The sequence below is a fragment of the Palaemon carinicauda genome, chromosome 32, assembly GCF_036898095.1.
Source record: "Palaemon carinicauda isolate YSFRI2023 chromosome 32, ASM3689809v2, whole genome shotgun sequence".
NCBI classification, from domain to species: domain Eukaryota; kingdom Metazoa; phylum Arthropoda; class Malacostraca; order Decapoda; family Palaemonidae; genus Palaemon; species Palaemon carinicauda.
Genome location: NC_090756.1, coordinates 16,624,509 through 16,642,123, shown reverse-complemented (window position 1 = coordinate 16,642,123; position 17,615 = coordinate 16,624,509). Strand labels below are relative to the sequence as shown.

At 34.3% G+C, this 17,615-nt stretch overlaps 1 protein-coding gene across 4 annotated transcripts in view; it reads left to right on the top strand.

Moving 5' to 3' along the window:
• LOC137625285 (putative fatty acyl-CoA reductase CG5065) overlaps positions 1 to 17,615 on the top strand; it is a 69,409-nt gene that overhangs the window by 5,510 nt on the left and 46,284 nt on the right. Inside the window, exon 1 of one of the 4 annotated variants that reach the window (XM_068356089.1) lies at positions 5,406 to 5,628. The exons of 2 other annotated variants lie outside the window; for them this stretch is intronic. The gene's annotated coding sequence lies outside the window, so the exon portion shown is untranslated. Of the gene's footprint in view, positions 1 to 5,405; positions 5,629 to 17,615 lie in introns of those variants that run through there. One more of the 4 variants, XM_068356091.1, reaches the window with a different exon arrangement.

The window sequence follows — 17,615 nt, the reverse complement described above, 5'->3', positions numbered from 1 at the left end:
TCCTCACTGGGTTATTTTTCCCTGTTGGAGCATTTGGGCTTCTAGCATCTTGCTTTTCCAACTAGGGTTGTAGCTTAGCTTGTAATAATATATATATATATATATATATATATATATATATATATATATATATATATATATATATATATATATACAGAGAGAGAGAGAGAGAGAGAGAGGAGAGAGGAGAGAGAGAGAGAGAGGAGAGAGAGAGAGAGAGAGAGAGAGAGCAACATTTAGTTGTTTCTCTTAGCATTATTATGATTGCCAATATTTAGTCTTGGAAAAATTTCTCTCTCTCTCTCTCTCTCCTCTCTCTCTCTCTCTCTCTCTCTCTCCTCTCTCTCTCTCTCTCTCTCTCTCTCTCTCTCAGCAATATCGTAGATTGCAACATTTAGTTGTTTCTCAGCATTATAATTTACGACATTTAGTCGTGGAAAATTCTCTCTCTCTCTCTCTCTCTCTCTCTCTCTCTCTCTCTCTCTCTCTCTCTCTCTCTCTCTCTACACAGGCAAGTATTTTGTACCAGTTCTTTCCCGGGCGATAGTTATCATTATTCCAAGTAACAAGTTCACCGTATCTAATCAGTTATTGCCTGTCCATCACATTTCTACCTGTGAGCGGTTATTTTTATCCATTTCTCGACGTCTCCATAGAAGGGTACCCTGCTGTGTTCCGGCGTAAAGGGCGTAAGTCCAAACAGATAAGCAAAAGATAAAGTAATATATTTTTAGAAGCCATTACATTCTCAAGTTCAGAAGCTTTTACCACTGCCATTTTCCTTGGGGTATTTGATAGTGAAATATATACTAGTTATTGTTGTTATTATTATTATTATTATTATTATTAGGCTACTTGTTAAGCTATAACCCTAGTTGGAAAAGTAGGATGCCATAAGCCTAGGGGCCCCAACAGGGAAAATAGCCCAGTGAGGAATGAAAACAAAACAAGAGGAAGAGAAATAAGATAGAACAGTGTGCCCGAGTGTACCCTCAAGCAAGAGAACTCAACCCTAGACAGTGGAAGAGCATGGTACAGAGGCTATAGCACTACCCAAGACTAGAAAACATTGGTTTGATTTTGTAGTGTCCTTCTCCTAGAAGAGCTGCTTTCCATAGCTTAAGAGTCTCTTCTACTCTTAACAAGAGGAAAGTAGCCACTGAACAATTACAGTAGTTAACCCCTTGGGTGAAGAAGAATTGTTTGGTAATCTCAGTGTTGTCAGGTGTATGACAGAGGAGAATCTATAATGAATAAGCCAAACTATTCGATGTATGTGTTGGCAAAGGAAAAATAAACCGTAACCAGAAAGAAATATCCAATGTAGTACTGTCTGGCCAGTCAAAGAACCCCATAAGTCTCTAGCTGTAGTATCTCAACGGCCGGTTGTAATTGTGCAGTCGTACAGTGAGTATTACTATTTTATTCGCTGGGTAGATTTGTGTTACTGTATATTTCGTGTTTCTTCCCTATCTGTCTGAGATTTAATGTCTGGCTCTATTTTTATGTCAATTGAGATAGCCATTTTGCATTATATATATATATATATATATATATATATATATATATATATATATATATATATATATATATATATACTGTATATTTCGTGTTTCTTCCCTATCTGTCTGAAATTTAATGTCTGGCTCTATTTTTATGTCAATTGAGATAGCCATTTTGCATTATATATATATATATATATATATATATATATATATATATATATATATACTGTATATTTCGTGTTTCTTCCCTATCTGTCTGAGATTTAATGTCTGGCTCTATTTTTATGTCAATTGAGATAGCCATTTTGCATTATATATATATATATATATATATATATATATATATATATATATATATATACTGTATATTTCGTGTTTCTTCCCTATCTGTCTGAAATTTAATGTCTGGCTCTATTTTTATGTCAATTGAGATAGCCATTTTGCAGTACATGTATATATTATTATTATTATTATTATTATTATTATTATTATTATTTCCTAAGCCACAACCCTAGTTGGAAAAGCAGGATGCTATAAGCCCAGGGGCTCCAACAGGGAAAATAGCTCAGTGAGGAAAGGAAACGAAGAAAAATAAGATATTTTAAGAAGAGCAACAACATATAAAATCCACTGAACACCGTTGCTAACGAACAGTTAAAGTCACAATCTAAGGGTTTTTCAAGTCTATATCGACGAAATTGCTATCCTTAGATCCCCGTTTTTTACCTTATGTGGCAAAAGTACTCATGTCTAGCTGGATGATATGGAATAAAACGACCCATGACTAAACAAACGTTCGCTAAATGTTTTCTGACTCAGCTTATTTATTTTGTTCGAATCAAAGGACGTTTAGGATCTGAAAATAGCAATACTCATTTACCAGTCAATTTTTTCCTTAAGAAGTATATGACCCATTTGTCTGGTTGACTGCTCTTTGAAAATTGTTAAAAAAAAGTTAAAGTTACTGAGAAGTATTGCCATACTATTATGAAATAAAAATCCCATGTTTATTTGTACGGTATAACTGTAGTGTATACAGCGAAAATTTCAGATCCCTAAACGAGGTGAGACCGTTGATTGATTGCAATGCCCCTCTACAGACGAGTGTTTTTTAGCTAGGTCTTACCAGGCGATGGTTATTATTGTTCTAAGAAACTATGTTACCTTATCATTTGATGTCTGTCAAACTTTCTATAGCTGATAGTTATCCTGGTGTTATCCCTGTGAAGGATAATCTGTTATTACTACTAAGTACGCTACAACCTTGGATGGAAAAGCAGGATGTTATAAGCCCAGAGGGTCCAACAAGGAAAATAGTTTTGTTAGGAAAGGGAATAAGGAAACAGACTGAATAGTGTGCCTGAATGTACCCTCAAGCAAGAGAATTCTACCCCAAGATAGTGGAAGACTGTGCTACAGAGGCTATAGCACTACCCAAGACTGTAAAACAATGGATTGATTCTGGAGTGTCCTTCTCCTAGAAGAGCTGCTTACCATAGATTAAGTCTAAAGTGACAATGGATTAAGATTTTTTTTAGTTGTCATCACTCTCAATCTGGTACAGAATGCACTCGGACGCTTTACTGTCCCAGTGGTATCTGTGTTACTATAGCTCTCTTTAGAGGGTATGCTAGTAAAGTATCTATTGCTGTGTATCTAGAATCTAATGTTATAGTATCTACGACTGTTACGTCTTTTGTCTCATATAAATTCCTTGGTGTAAGGTTGAAGTACGTTGCGTGAATTATAAGATCATGCAGAGAAATCACTAAAACAGAATATTAAAGTCTTGCTTGGTTTTTCCTATAATACACGTGCATTTCCCCCTTTGAGTTTTGGATAAATAAGGCTAAATCCCCCGTATCTTTTAATTAGAAGCATTTTATTACCTCAGTGACCCTAGATATCTCAAATGTATTTCATGTTTCATAAGGAAATCGTGAACCTCACCTATGTTGGTTCGAATAATTTTATGGAGAGACAAGTTGCTTTATCTAGTTTCATCATGTATTAAATGGCAATCAGTATAAGGTATTTTTACCCATAAGAATACAGAGCCCTTTAAAATTACACACACACATATATATATATATATATATATATATATATATATATATATATATATATATATATATATATATATATGTATGTATATATATATATATATACATATGTATGTAATTATTTATATATGTATATATATATATATGAAATATATGTATATAGATATATACATACTGTACATACACACATATATATATTTATATATGTATGTATATATATATATATATATATATATATATATATATATATATATGTGTATATATATATGAGAGAGAGAGAGAGATAATTACAGGCATTCATACATATATACATATATATGTATATATATACACTGGTGACAAAGAGGTGCGTGTGTGTGCATATCTAAATATTTTACCCTTCAGTTTTGACGGGTCGCGTACACTGATATAACAACAACAGGGGCATTCTCCTCTGTTGGGGTATATTAAAAAAAAAAGGATAATTTTTAAAAAAAAACAATTTGAACTGTCATTATTTTAAATGATAGAAAAAACATGAGAAGCCATAACAGTTAAGACAGTCTAATGATATTAATGAGTCCTACGCTTCATAGCAGTAGGAGAGTGACGCAGGTGTAGGAGCTTCTATCTGACGTTTAGGATTCCCTGTCTATAGGAATCTCACCAGGACGTGTTCTTGGTCAGGTAGGCCTCTTCTACTTTTGGGGAAGTTCCACCTCCCCCCCATCCCCTTGTCCTTAGTGTTTGCAGGCAGGTTGACTGGGGATATTCCACGTCTCTCTCTCTCTCTCTCTCTCTCTCTCTCTCTCTCTCTCTCTCTCTCTCTCTCTTGTTTCGTTGTAGTCGGGTCTTTGGTGTGATGTCTTCGGCTTTATTATTGTTTTTGTTTCTTTTATTATTGCCGTCTGTTATTAGGGAATTCAATGGGAAAAATGGGTTTGTATTTGTTTGTGAAATACACACACACATATTATATATATATATATATATATATATATATATATATATATATATATATATATATATATAGTGTCTGTGTGGGTATGCATGTGCGTATCTATAGGTTACAGCATGTAGCTATATATATAAATAAATAAATATGTATATATATTATATATATGTATATATATATAAATAAATATATATAAATCTATATATATATATATATATATAAATTATATATATATGTATATATATAAAAAATAAATAAATATATATATATATATATATATATATATATATCGGTTTCTCCTTTCATAGATATCAGTTTTATAGTTTTTCACTCTGGCTTCATATAGAAAATTGAATAAAGTAGTATGACCATGAACATATAATTGCCGTTGTTGATTTGTTTTCCTTAGCAGGATCTCGATTCTAATTTTAATGGTTGTAAACAAAATGATATAATTATAAATTACATTGTACAGTATGGTAAAAGTTTAATGTACTGACGAGTTGAAACTATTGTTGAGTAATGTTATTCTGTGTTTGAAATAGTAATAGTAATAATAATAATAATAGTGAAGGAGAAAAGGAACCAGAGAAATCCTTCAATTTAAACTCAGTTTAATGATTAAGAATATTCATGTTTAAACTCTTAGTTTCATGGGTATTCTGATAGAGATGACCATTTGTTTACTTGTAATAATCTGAAATGTCATTGAAATTTGACACTCGTAGACGCGTATTCTACGAAGTGCACAGGAATTTGGAAGTGAAAGAGAGAGAGAGAGAGAGAGAGAGAGAGAGAGAGAGAGAGAGAGAGAGAGAGAGAGAGAGAGAGTGGGGGCGGGCCTGGAAAGTCACTAACAGGTGGAAGAATACAAATCTGGTTTCCAATCGCCTCCCCATAGCCTGGACGTAAACATTCCATGATCGCTGAGGGAGCGAGGGAGGCGTCCCCTTTTGGACTAACAAGCCGCTTCATCTCCAGAGGGTACTCACTCATGCTGCCGAAGAGGTTGGACGTCTCTGCTTGTGTGTTTGTGTGGAGAGAGGGTCGTCTGGTTGGATCGAACTGCTGACAAAATACAGCAGTGGATTATGTGTTTACTTAAATGCTGTTTTTTGTTGTTTTCGTGAGTCTTTCTCTTCATGTTTCAGTTTTGCATGGGGCCAGTGATATAGTTTGATATGTGTTTGTTTTTGTAATGGTGATGAAGTGGCTGTTTTTGGACGTCCCTCTGTCACTTTTCAAGGTTGCTGGTTTTCTTTGTCTTCTATAAGGATTGTATGGGATAGGTAATGATTTGTTTACTGGTGTACATTATCTTTTATTGATTCGACAATTTGTTAGCATGTTTTTATTTTTATTTTGTAACATTTTTATTCATCTTGATATCTTTCGTTATTTATTTATTGATAAAGCAATCAACTTTATTTGTGTTAACACGTGCGTTAATTAAAACCCTTCTTTAAGGGTTTGTATGGCTACCTTGATAAATTTTAATTGACTCTATTAAGGAAAATAACAAAATGAAGATAAATAAATAACATGACATTATCACAGACTATGCAAAGATGAATGCAATGATATCTCATTCCCCTCCCCCCCCAAAAAAAATACGTTAAGAAAATTAAGAAACAAATGCTTTATGTTTATAGATGCTTTGTGTGACTTCTATTTTTAGAATAGAAAGGGACAGTTGAACCCACACTGGGTCCATTGGAAGGAACTGACGAGTGTTGGACCTTGAAAATGATGAATTGGAATTTTTTTTAATAAGATGCGTAAATCAGTCATCTCGACTTGTATGGGAGCATTTCCCTTAAAAGGGGGCCACCTTAAGTCAATCATCTGTTCGAGTATAGGATGATTTCATTTGAAATGAGAGCAGGGTCCTAAGTCAATCATCTCATAGCCTCTGTACCATGGTCTTCCACTGTCTTGGGTTCTAGTTCTCTTGCTTGAGGGTACACTCGGGCACTATTCTATCTAATTTCTCTTCTTGTTTTGTTAAAGTATTTTTAGTTTATACAGGAAATATTTATTTTAATGTTACTGTTTTTAAAATATTTATTTTTTCCTTGTTTCCTTTCCTTACTGGGCTATTTTCCCTGTTGGGGCCCTTGGGCTTATAGCATCTTGCTTTTCCAACTAGGGTTGTAGCTTGGCAATTAATAATAATAATAATAATAATAATAATAATAATCTCGACGTGTATGGGACCATTTCCCTTAAAGGGGGCCACCTTAAGTCAATCATCTATTCATGTACAGGACCACTTCACTTGAAATAAGAGCAGGGTCTTAGATCAATCATCTCTACGTGTATGGGACCATTTCCCTTAAAGGGGGCCACCTTAAGTCAATCATCTATTCATGTACAGGACCACTTCACTTGAAATAAGAGCAGGGTCTTAGATCAATCATCTCTACGTGTATGGGACCATTTCCCTTAAAGGGGGCCACCTTAAGTCAATCATCTATTCATGTACAGGACCACTTCACTTGAAATAAGAGCAGGGTCTTAGATCAATCATCTCTACGTGTATGGGACCATTTCCCTTAAAGGGGGCCACCTTAAGTTAATCATCTATTCGTGTATAGGATCATTTCACTTGAAATGGGAGCGGGGTCTTAGATCAATCATCTCGATGTGTATGGGACCATTTCTCTTCAAGGGGGCCACCTTAAGTCAATCATCTATTCGTGTATAGGACCATTTCACTTGAAATAAGAGCAATGTCTTAATTCAATCATCTCGACGTATATGGGACCATTTCTCTTGAAGGGGGCCCACTTTAAGTCAATCATCTCGACGTTTATTGGACCATTTCTCTCAAAGGGCCCCACCTTAAGTCAATCATCTATTTGCGTATAAAACCATTTCACTTGAAATGGGAGCGGGGTCTTAAGTCAATCATCTATACGTGTGTAGGACCATTTCTCTTAAAGGTGAACTTTGGAGTTTCTTTTGGCTGTCTTCACTTTAACTGCGATTCACCATAGTCAACTCGCTAACAGGTACGGCATTAAGAAGGGCTGATAAGAAGCTTCAAAAGAAGCTGCTGAAGATATTGAATTGTAGTTATTTTGATATTTGGTAATGTGAGAGAAATAATTTATCACTCATCCTGACATTTATTATTACATTGTTAAATTGAAAGATTGCGAATTTCGTATAGTGTTAGTGGTTGGGTGCGTTTCTACGTATAGTCTCGACGTATGGTTGCGTATAATTTTAATGTGAATGGTTGTGTTCCTGCGTATAGTGTTAATGAATGGATGCGATGTGCGTATAGTGTTAATGAATGGAAGCGGTATTCGTATAGTTTTAATAATTGGTTGCGATCTGCATATATGAATGTCAAGGAATGGTTGCGAGTATAGTGACAATGAAATGGTAGCGACTTACGTATAATGTAGTGTAAACAGACGATAGAAATAGAAGTTATTATCATTTTATTCTTTCGTTAGCGGAGGTTTAATATAAGCCTCCTATAATGTATGAACAGTTCACTTTTCTTTATCCCACCATCTGACGATTGCTTCGGTTCTGGGCAGGGCTAGCAGACTTAGATGTATTATGATAAGGCTTATTTGGGGCGCCGCTTTTGTGTATATTTGTAAGCCTAACCTTAGAGGGTAAAGCGACTGTGACCCCTGTAATAAACAAATTCGCCTGGGGCATAGGGTATAGGGAAATTGGCGTTTAAGGTAATATGTTGGAAAAGGCACTAGCCACCCGTTGAGATACTCCTGCTAGATAGTTATGGGATCCCATGACTGGCCACGCAATATTACATTGGATCCTTCTCTCTGGTTACGGTTCCTTTTCCATTTGCCTATACATACACTGAATAGTCTGCCCTATTCTTTACATATTCTCCTATGTCCTCATTTCCTGATAACACAGATGCTTCACACAAGAGGTTAACTACTGCAATGTAATTGTTCAGAGGCCACTACTCTTGGTAAGGGTAGAAGAGACTCTTTGGCTATGATAAGCAGCTCCTCTAGGAGAAGCACACTCCAAAATCAAACCATTGTTCTCTAGTCTTGGTTAGTGCTATAGCCTCTGTACCCTTGTCTTCCACTGTCTTGAATCAGAGTTCTGTTGCTTGAGGGTACACACGGGCAAACTTTTCTATATAATTTCTCTTCCTCTTGTTTTGTTAAGTTTCTATAGTTTATATAGGAAACATTTATTTCAATTTTGTCACTGTTCTTAACATATTTAATTTTTCCTTGTTTCCTTTCCTCACTGGGCTATTTTCCCTGTTGGAGCCCCTGGCCTTATAGCGTCCTGCTTTTCCAACTAAGGGTTAGCTTAGCAAGTACTACTAATAATGATAATAATAACAATAATAATAATAATAATTAATAATAATAATAAGTTACTTGGGATGAAATAGTTTCAATTGTAAATAATTCATGTAAATATCTCTCATTGTTTATATATGTATGTATATATATATATATATATATATATATATATATATATATATATATATATATACATATATATATATATATATATATATATATATATGTATTGTTCATTTGTAAACAAATGTAAACCACAAATTAGTGTATTTTTTACTTTGCTTGCATACCCACGTTGCTCTTTTTCTGTCTTTTAGTGTTATTTCCATCAATATTCTTTCCATACCGTTTTGAGTTGTAACTAAATTAATTTTATGTTCTAAAGCTTTAGTCAGGCTCCAAGTTTCCGATGCAAAAGTTGATACTGGTTAGACCATGTGGTTAATTATTTTTTTCGTAAAGAAATTGGCATTTTACATGTCACAATCCCATTTTGTTTACAAAAAGTTTATAAAAAATAGACACATAGGCATACTCCCATGCATATTTCTTAACGTTACGGAAACTGTACGGCCTGAAGAAGTAATTAAAAAAAATATTAACAGAGTGCCCCCCCCCCAATAAAAGTTTGGGTTCTTTAACGTAGATCAGTATTGTAGTTGCTAAATGCCACTTGCAAAGAACCCAAGGTCCACACATAAAACACTGGGTCTTTAGGTTCAATTGACCCAAAAATAAAAATATCATCACATTTTTTTTATGCCATTTCAGTGTCATGATACCCCGGGCAATTTTTTTTTTTTTTTTTTTTTTTTAACAAAAGATTTGATTTTTTGAGGCGTTATAGTCTTGTTTTATGTATCACTTGTTCTGCTCAGAGCCAGTGGTTAGAAGTTGTATTCAGTTGGTGCTTAGAGCAGTATGTATCATTTTCTCTTTCATTGGAGACGTATCTCACTCTAGGGTTTGTGGTAGGCTATTTGAGACGTTCCTGCCTTGCGAACTGCTGGACGGGTGTTCAAGTATGGCTCCATCTCGCTAGTTTCTTGTAGTATCCGTAATGTCGCCATCCTTACGAAGTAAGGAGGAGGGCGGTTTTGCGGGAGCCTACAGGTCTACTTACTGACTCATCAGCCCTCCCTGATCCTAGCTTGGTTGGAGAGAGCCTTGGGTACTGATCATTTGTAAATATGGTCAATCTCTAGGGCATTGACATTGTACCTAGCCTCTGCCATTCATGAGTGACATTTAAACCTAAAACTCTCCAATCGTATTAACTTCCTGGATAGACCTCTGGGCTGAACGTCCTCCCTGACATCAGCGCTTCGTCAAACGGCCCATACTCAGACTGTGTTGCCAGATGGGTTAGTGTAAAAATCCCCAAAACTCATGATAAAAAAGATCCCCAAAAAGCAAAAATCTCCATTTCCACAAATATATTTTCTTCAGATCATGCAGGCTTTACTCATATAAAAATTACTCGCCATACTTCATATAGAGTGTAAGTTAACTAATTGCAACAATATAAAGATTTATTTTTTGTTTTTTCGTAAAAATTTTTACAGAATATCCCCATTAGACACCAAAAAATCCCCAAATCTAGGGATAAATCCCTGCAGTCAGACAATAATATAGGAAAATTACTGAACGGATCAACCGGCTTATAAATTAGCCCAAACCTGTTTCACCTTGACGCCCAGACCGGATCCTGATAAACTTATTTATGCTCTACGCAGACTTGTAACATCTTTCTGACTTCTAATATCGAGTTGAAATACGCTAAGTCATAGTGACTGGTAGCATTTGCGCAAATTCGAACTGCGTATGTTGTTGAAAAACCGTCTAGGACAAAGCATGATAAATACCCTATAAATAGATCCAGGTTTGTATTCTAGGAAAAATATAACAACTCCAAATTTGCCATTTGTGCTAAGTACGTCATATACTTATATTTATTGTTGCATGTCTGTCTTTAATTTTTGTTTTGTTAAAGGTGCCATTTCTTTTTTAAAGTTTAATCTTTACTTTTACACTATTAATTATATGATAATAATCTGACACCGGAATTCGAAAATGGAGCAAAAAAAAAAAACTGAAGATGTCTATCCAGTATTGCGTGGAATGAAATTAAATCAATATAATTAATTACACGTAAAAAGGAAATGGTGAAAGAATTGGTGAGTGGTCGCTTATCGCCATGATCAGCAAAGCCCAACCATACTAGGTTGGTTTCCTGTGAGCGATCACCAACCTGCAGTTGGCCAGCATGGTGATGAAAACTGGCCTAATTCCCGTGCATGATTGGGCCTTTCTGAGGTCTTTGTCCTGCAGGGGACTAGAAACGGCTGGATTTATATATTTATATATATATATATATTTATATAATATATATACACACACACACACATATATATATATATATATATATATATATATATACATATATATGTATATATATATATACTGTATATATATATATACTGTATATATATATATATATATATATATATATATATATATATATATATACTGTATATATATATATATATATATATATATATATACATATATATGTATATATATATACTGTATATATATATTATATATATATATATATATATATATATATATATATATATATATATATATATATATATATATATATATATATATATATTGTGTATATACATGCGTATGCGCGAGGCTAAGGTTTTCATTACGAGAAAACATTAACCCCTCCTCATCCTCTCTGGGTTAGAGACTGGTCTTCTTAGGCCTTATGGAATTTTTTTTTTCCCACAAATGGAATAAAATCGTTAGTCCATCCTCTGACGTCACTGTCTGGCCCGCAGATGTCTGGGATCCCTTGTTTAGGTATGGAATGTAGGGGTTTTTGTTTGTATGTGTAACACACATTATTATTATTATTATTATTTTTATTATTATTATTATGATTATCATTATCATTATTATTTTATCATTAGTACTTGCTAAGCTATAACCTTAGTTGGAAAAGCAAGGTGCTATAAGCCCAAGGGCCCCAACAGGGAAAATAGTCCAGTGAGGAAAGGAAACTAGGAAAAGTAGAATATTCTAAGAACAGTAACAACATTAAAAATAAATACTTCCTATATAAACTATAAAAAAAAACTTTTAACATAACAAGAGGAAGAGAAATTAGATATAATAGTGTGTCCGAGTGTTTATATATATATATATATATATATATATATATATATATATATATATATGTGTGTGTGTGTGTGTGTGTGTGTGTGTGTGTGTTGTATGTATACATATTTCTTGAATTTTTACTGATCCAGGATGTCCATCCATCAGCTTATTATATATTTTTATTTGTGTTTTTAGTATATTGCCACAAACGACTTGGCGATGTGGTGATTCTCCACTAAATTAAAATTGTTGATTTTTACTATTATCATTATTATTATTATTTATTTTTTTTTTAATCGTAGATTATCTCTTTAGTTTAAGAAAATCTCGTCTGACTGGTTCTTTAAAAAAAAAAGTCAATTTAGAAACTTGGAATTATACACATTATTAGAAAGATTAATTCGTTTGTATACATTATCATTAATTGCTAAGCTTCAACCATAGTTGGAAAAGCAGGATGCTATAAGGCAGGGGGCTCCAACAGGTATATTGATTTTATAGGTTACGGATTAGACCATTCTCATGAAATTTGTGTGAAAAGTAATTTAGGAAGTGATAAGGATTGCATGAAATTAAAGAAAATTACCTTTCATATTGATATTTCTGATATAATTAGGTACTGAGTATTACTAAGGCAAATCTTATTATTAAAATTAGGCCGGGAGCTCACTAGCGACTCTGTGGCGCCACAAAGCCACAGCATCGTGTGGCGGGGATGTGGTCTACCATAGGTTTCCATTGTTTTCAAAGCCACGCCACGCCTGTGGCGGGGATGAGCGACAGAGAGCCACAGTCGCTAGTTTGCGCGGCAAAACTTGAAAACAGTGGAAACCTATGGGAGACCACATCCCCTCCACACGATGCTGTGGCTTTGTGGCGCCACAGCGTCGCTAGTGTGCTCCCGGCCTTACTGTACAGTGATATTTTTAAATTTGAGAAAGACAAATACAGAGAAATTTCATGAATTCTTACATAGAGAAGTTTGAAGTTTTACAAGTACAGTTGGACACGGGAACTCCTGGCCTTCGCTCTGAGAAAACGCGCCCTATGACACCCTTACTGCTCGGCGAGTTACTGCGTGTACCACCATCCACCGCATCTGCCATCTGTCCCTACACTATAGTCCATTTCTTTTAGCAATGCAGATTTGCACTGACTCGCAGCGGTGCCCTTTTAGCTCGGAAAAGTTTCCGGATCGCTGATTGGTTAAAATTATCTCGTCCAACCAATCAGCGATCAGGAAACTTTTCCGAGCTAAAAGGGCACCCCTGCGAGTCGGTGCAAATCTCCATCGCTAAAATAAATTGACTATAGTTGGTTGGTTACTCGCCGCACAGCAAGGGTGTGACAGGGTACAATTTTGAGAATTACACAGTTTACTTTGAAGTTTCGTGAATTAATGCCAAAGTAAATCTTCAGGATTTCTCAGTTGAAATTGATAGAATTTCAAAGACATTTATGTACAGACTCCCAGCTAACCTGTCACTTGTTGATGTTGATGAAGCATAGAGGCTGTATTGTTATTCAAAGACTCGTCATTAGGTCTTGAATAGTTTTGTCTAGTCACTGCAATCAATGGTATCTGAAGACACCATTAAATTAGGACGTCCCCTTTACTATTACTATTACTTGCTAAGCTATAAAACTGGTTGGAAAAGCACGATGCTTTATGCCCAGGGGCTCCAACAAGGAAACTAGCCCGGTGAGGCAAGGAAACAAGGAAAAATAAAATTTTTAAAAAGAGTTACATTAAAATAAATACTGTATCTCCTATATAAACTATCAAAACTTTAACAAAACAATGGGAAGAGAAACAAGACAGAACAGCGTGCCCGAGTGTACCCTCAAGCAAGAGAACTCTAACCCAAGACTGGGATAGACCGTAGTACAGAGGCTGTGGCACTACCCAAGACTAGAGAACAATGGGGTTTGATTTTCGAGTGTCCTTCTCCTAGAAGAGCTGCTGACCTTAGCTAAAGAGTCTTTTTCTACCCTTACCAAGAGGAAAGTAGCCACTGAACAATAACAGTACTGTAACTCCTTGGGTGAAGAAGAATTGTTTGGTAATCTCAGTGTTGTCAGGTGTATGAGGACAGTCTGGGGAGAATAAGAAAAGAATAGGCCAGACTATTCTCTCTGTGTGTGTAGGCAAATGGAAAATACCATATCCAGAGAGAATGATCCAATGTATTACTATCTGGCCAGTCCAAAGACCCCCATGACACTCTAGCAGTAGTATGTCAACGGGTGGCTGGTGCCCTGGCCAACCTACTACCTACAAATAGGAATAATAACAACAATAATGATTCTTGCCTCTGACGATTGGTTCATGGTTCGATTCCCAGTCTGGGCAAGACTCGGGTACTTACTCGACTATGGTAGTAGATTGGCCAGGGCACCAGCTACCCGTTGAGATACTACCGCTAGAGAGTTATTGGGTTTTTTGACTGGCTAGACAGTACTACATTGGATCCTTCTCTCTGTTTACGGATTAATTTTTCTTTGCCAGCATCTATACTAAAGAGTGTGGCCTATTCTTTACATATTCCCCTCTGTCCTCATACACCTGACAACTCTGATATTACAAAAAAAAAAAATTCCGCTCAAGAGGTTAACTACTGCATTGAAATTGTTTAGTGGCCACTTTCCTCTTGATAAGGGTAGAAGAGAGACTTTACCTATGGTAAACCGCTCTTCCAGGAGAAGGACACTCCAAAATCAAACCATTGTTCTCTTGTCTTTGGTAGTGTCATACCCTCTGTACCATGGTCTTCTACTGTCTTGGGGGAGAGTTCTCTTGCTTGAGAGTTCACCCAGGCACACTTTTCTATCTTATTTCTCTTCCTTTTGTTTTGTTAAAGTTTTTATAGTTTATATATGAAAGATTTGTTTTGGTGTTCTTACTGTTCTTAAGATATTTTATTTTAATTGTTCATTACTAATCTTGTTTATTACCCTATTTCCTGTCCTCAGAGTTATTTTACCTGTTGGAGCCCTTGGGCTTATAGCATGCTGTTTTCCAACTAGGGTTGTAGCTTAGCAAGTATAATAATATTAATAATAATATGGAGGGGGCGGTTGTAACATCTGGGGAATGCCATGGATAATTCATTTTGTGAATCACAACCTTTATCTTTTAGGGAGGATTTTATTATGTAGAAAAATATTGTTTATGATAGTGATTTTTTTTTCTATCTGGTAAAAGTTATTCCCGGATTCGAATGAAAATTTGGCTAGAGTTGATCCCCCTGAGTGGCAATAAATGAGTGGATTTTGGGAGAGATAGAAATGGGGGTTTGGGAGAGAAAAGAAATGCTTATAATTTGAAGAGATAGGAGTGTGGTATTGGGAGAGATAAGAAATGAGTAGAATTTGAAGAGTCAGGAATGTGGTTTTGTGAGAGATGGTAATGTAGTTTTGGGAGATAAAAAATGAGTAGGACTTGAAGAGATAGCAGTGTGGTTTTGGGAGATATAAGAAATGCTTATAATTTGAAGAGATAGTAGTGTGGTTTTGGGAGAGATAAGAAATGAGTAGAATTTGAAGAGATAGGAATGTGGTTTTGTGAGAGATAGTAATGTAGTTTTGGGAGAGATAAAAAATGAGCAGAATTTTAAGAAATATGAATCTGATTTTGGGAGAGATAGGAATGTGGTTTAGGGAGAGATACAAAATGTTTAGAATTTGAAGAGATAGGAATGTGGTTTTGTGAGAGATGTGAATGTGGAGTTGAGAGAGATAGGAATTTGACTTTGGGATATACAGTTTATGTATGTTGCCTTGGAAGAGATATGAATGTGGTTTTGGAAGAGATAAGAAAGGCTTAGAATGTGAAGAGATGTAAATCTGATTTTGGGAGAGATATAAATGTGGTTTAGAAAGAGATAGGAAGTTTGTTTTGTGAGAGATAGGAATGCTTTTTTTGGGAGAGATAGGAAATAATTAGATTTGGGAAGAAATGGGAAATGAGTAAGTTTGGGGAGATAAAAGAATTGAGTCGATTTTGGGAGAGATAGGAATGTCATTTATTTTGGGAGAGATAGAGAGTTTTATGGGTGAGGGTTTAACTCAACCTTGGTGAAATTTTGCTGTCTCTAAACTCTACTGTTAATTACATTGTAAATTGCAACTATAATATCAATTTGAACAGTTATTTTTCATGACGTCATAGCTAGGTTTACATGACGTCATAATTTTCATGACGTCATAGATCGATGGAATTACATCATAACTAAAGAATAACGGGAATGTCTGAAGCTGTCATATTTATCTCCATTTTATTTTATTTTTTTAATCATTACTGCACAGTTGCCTTAGCCTCCATGATAAGAAAGAATGACTGGCCAAAATCAAGCTTGGTCATCCTTGAAAATGAAGAATTTAAATGAACTTTTTGAACTTTGCTTGAGCGTAACAAATGTTATTTTATATATATATATATATATATATATATATATATATATATATATATATATATATATATATATATATATGTGTGTATATATACACACATATATATATATATATATATATATATATATATATATGTATATATATACACATATATATGTGTATATATATATATATATATATATGTATGTATATATATATATATATATATATATATATATATATATATATATATATATATATATATATGTATTGCCATTTTTTACAAGTGAAAAGTAGGTGAATTTTTTATATATTTTTTTTGTGTGTATTTTCTTGCCAGATTTCTAGAATTGAAAAGTCGGTAAAATGACCTCCTGATATTGGGTACCTTGATTCCTTTATTTGGTTGATAGCATCAGCACAAGAATGTTTTTAAAAACTGATGTTAGAATGTACCAATATTGCGAATAGTGAAAAGAAGTATTTTATTAAAATCCAGCCAAAAAAAAAAAATACGCACATTTAAGTACAGTAACACCCTATTTCAATCCTCCTTCTGAAAATATTTAACCATAATTTTTTAGATTAACAAAGTGCTTCATCCAACCCATGTTGCAACCGTAGCCTGAAGTAAGAATGTAAGTTTTTTTTCCTGCAAAAAAATATGCAAGAATATTTAGCACTTTTAATGTATTCTCCATAGATTTTTTTTTGATAGATTGCCAGACATTTCATGTATTCTCCGCAGACAGACCTTTTTTTCTGCAAAAATATGCAAGAATATGTAGCACATTTAATGTATTCTCCATAGATTTTTTTTGATAGATTGCCAGACATTTCATGTATTTTCCGTAGACACTTTTTTTCTACAAAAAAGTGTAAGAATATGTAGCACATTTCATGTACTCTACGTAATTTTTTTTCCTTTTTTCAAGATAGCCAGACATTTCATGTATTCTCCGTAGTCAGACTTTTTTTCTACAAAAATATGTAAGAATATGTAGCACATTTCATGTACGCTACGTAATTTTTTTTTTTTTTTTTTTTTTTAAGATTGCCAGAAATTTCATGTATTCTCCGTAGACAGACTTTTTTTCTACAAAAATATGTAAGAATATGTAGCACATGTCAAGTATTCTCTGTAGACTTTTTTTTTATGATTACCAGATACACGTGTTCTTGCTTTTTTTTTTTTTTTTTTTTTTTTTTTTTTTAAGATTGCCAGACGCGT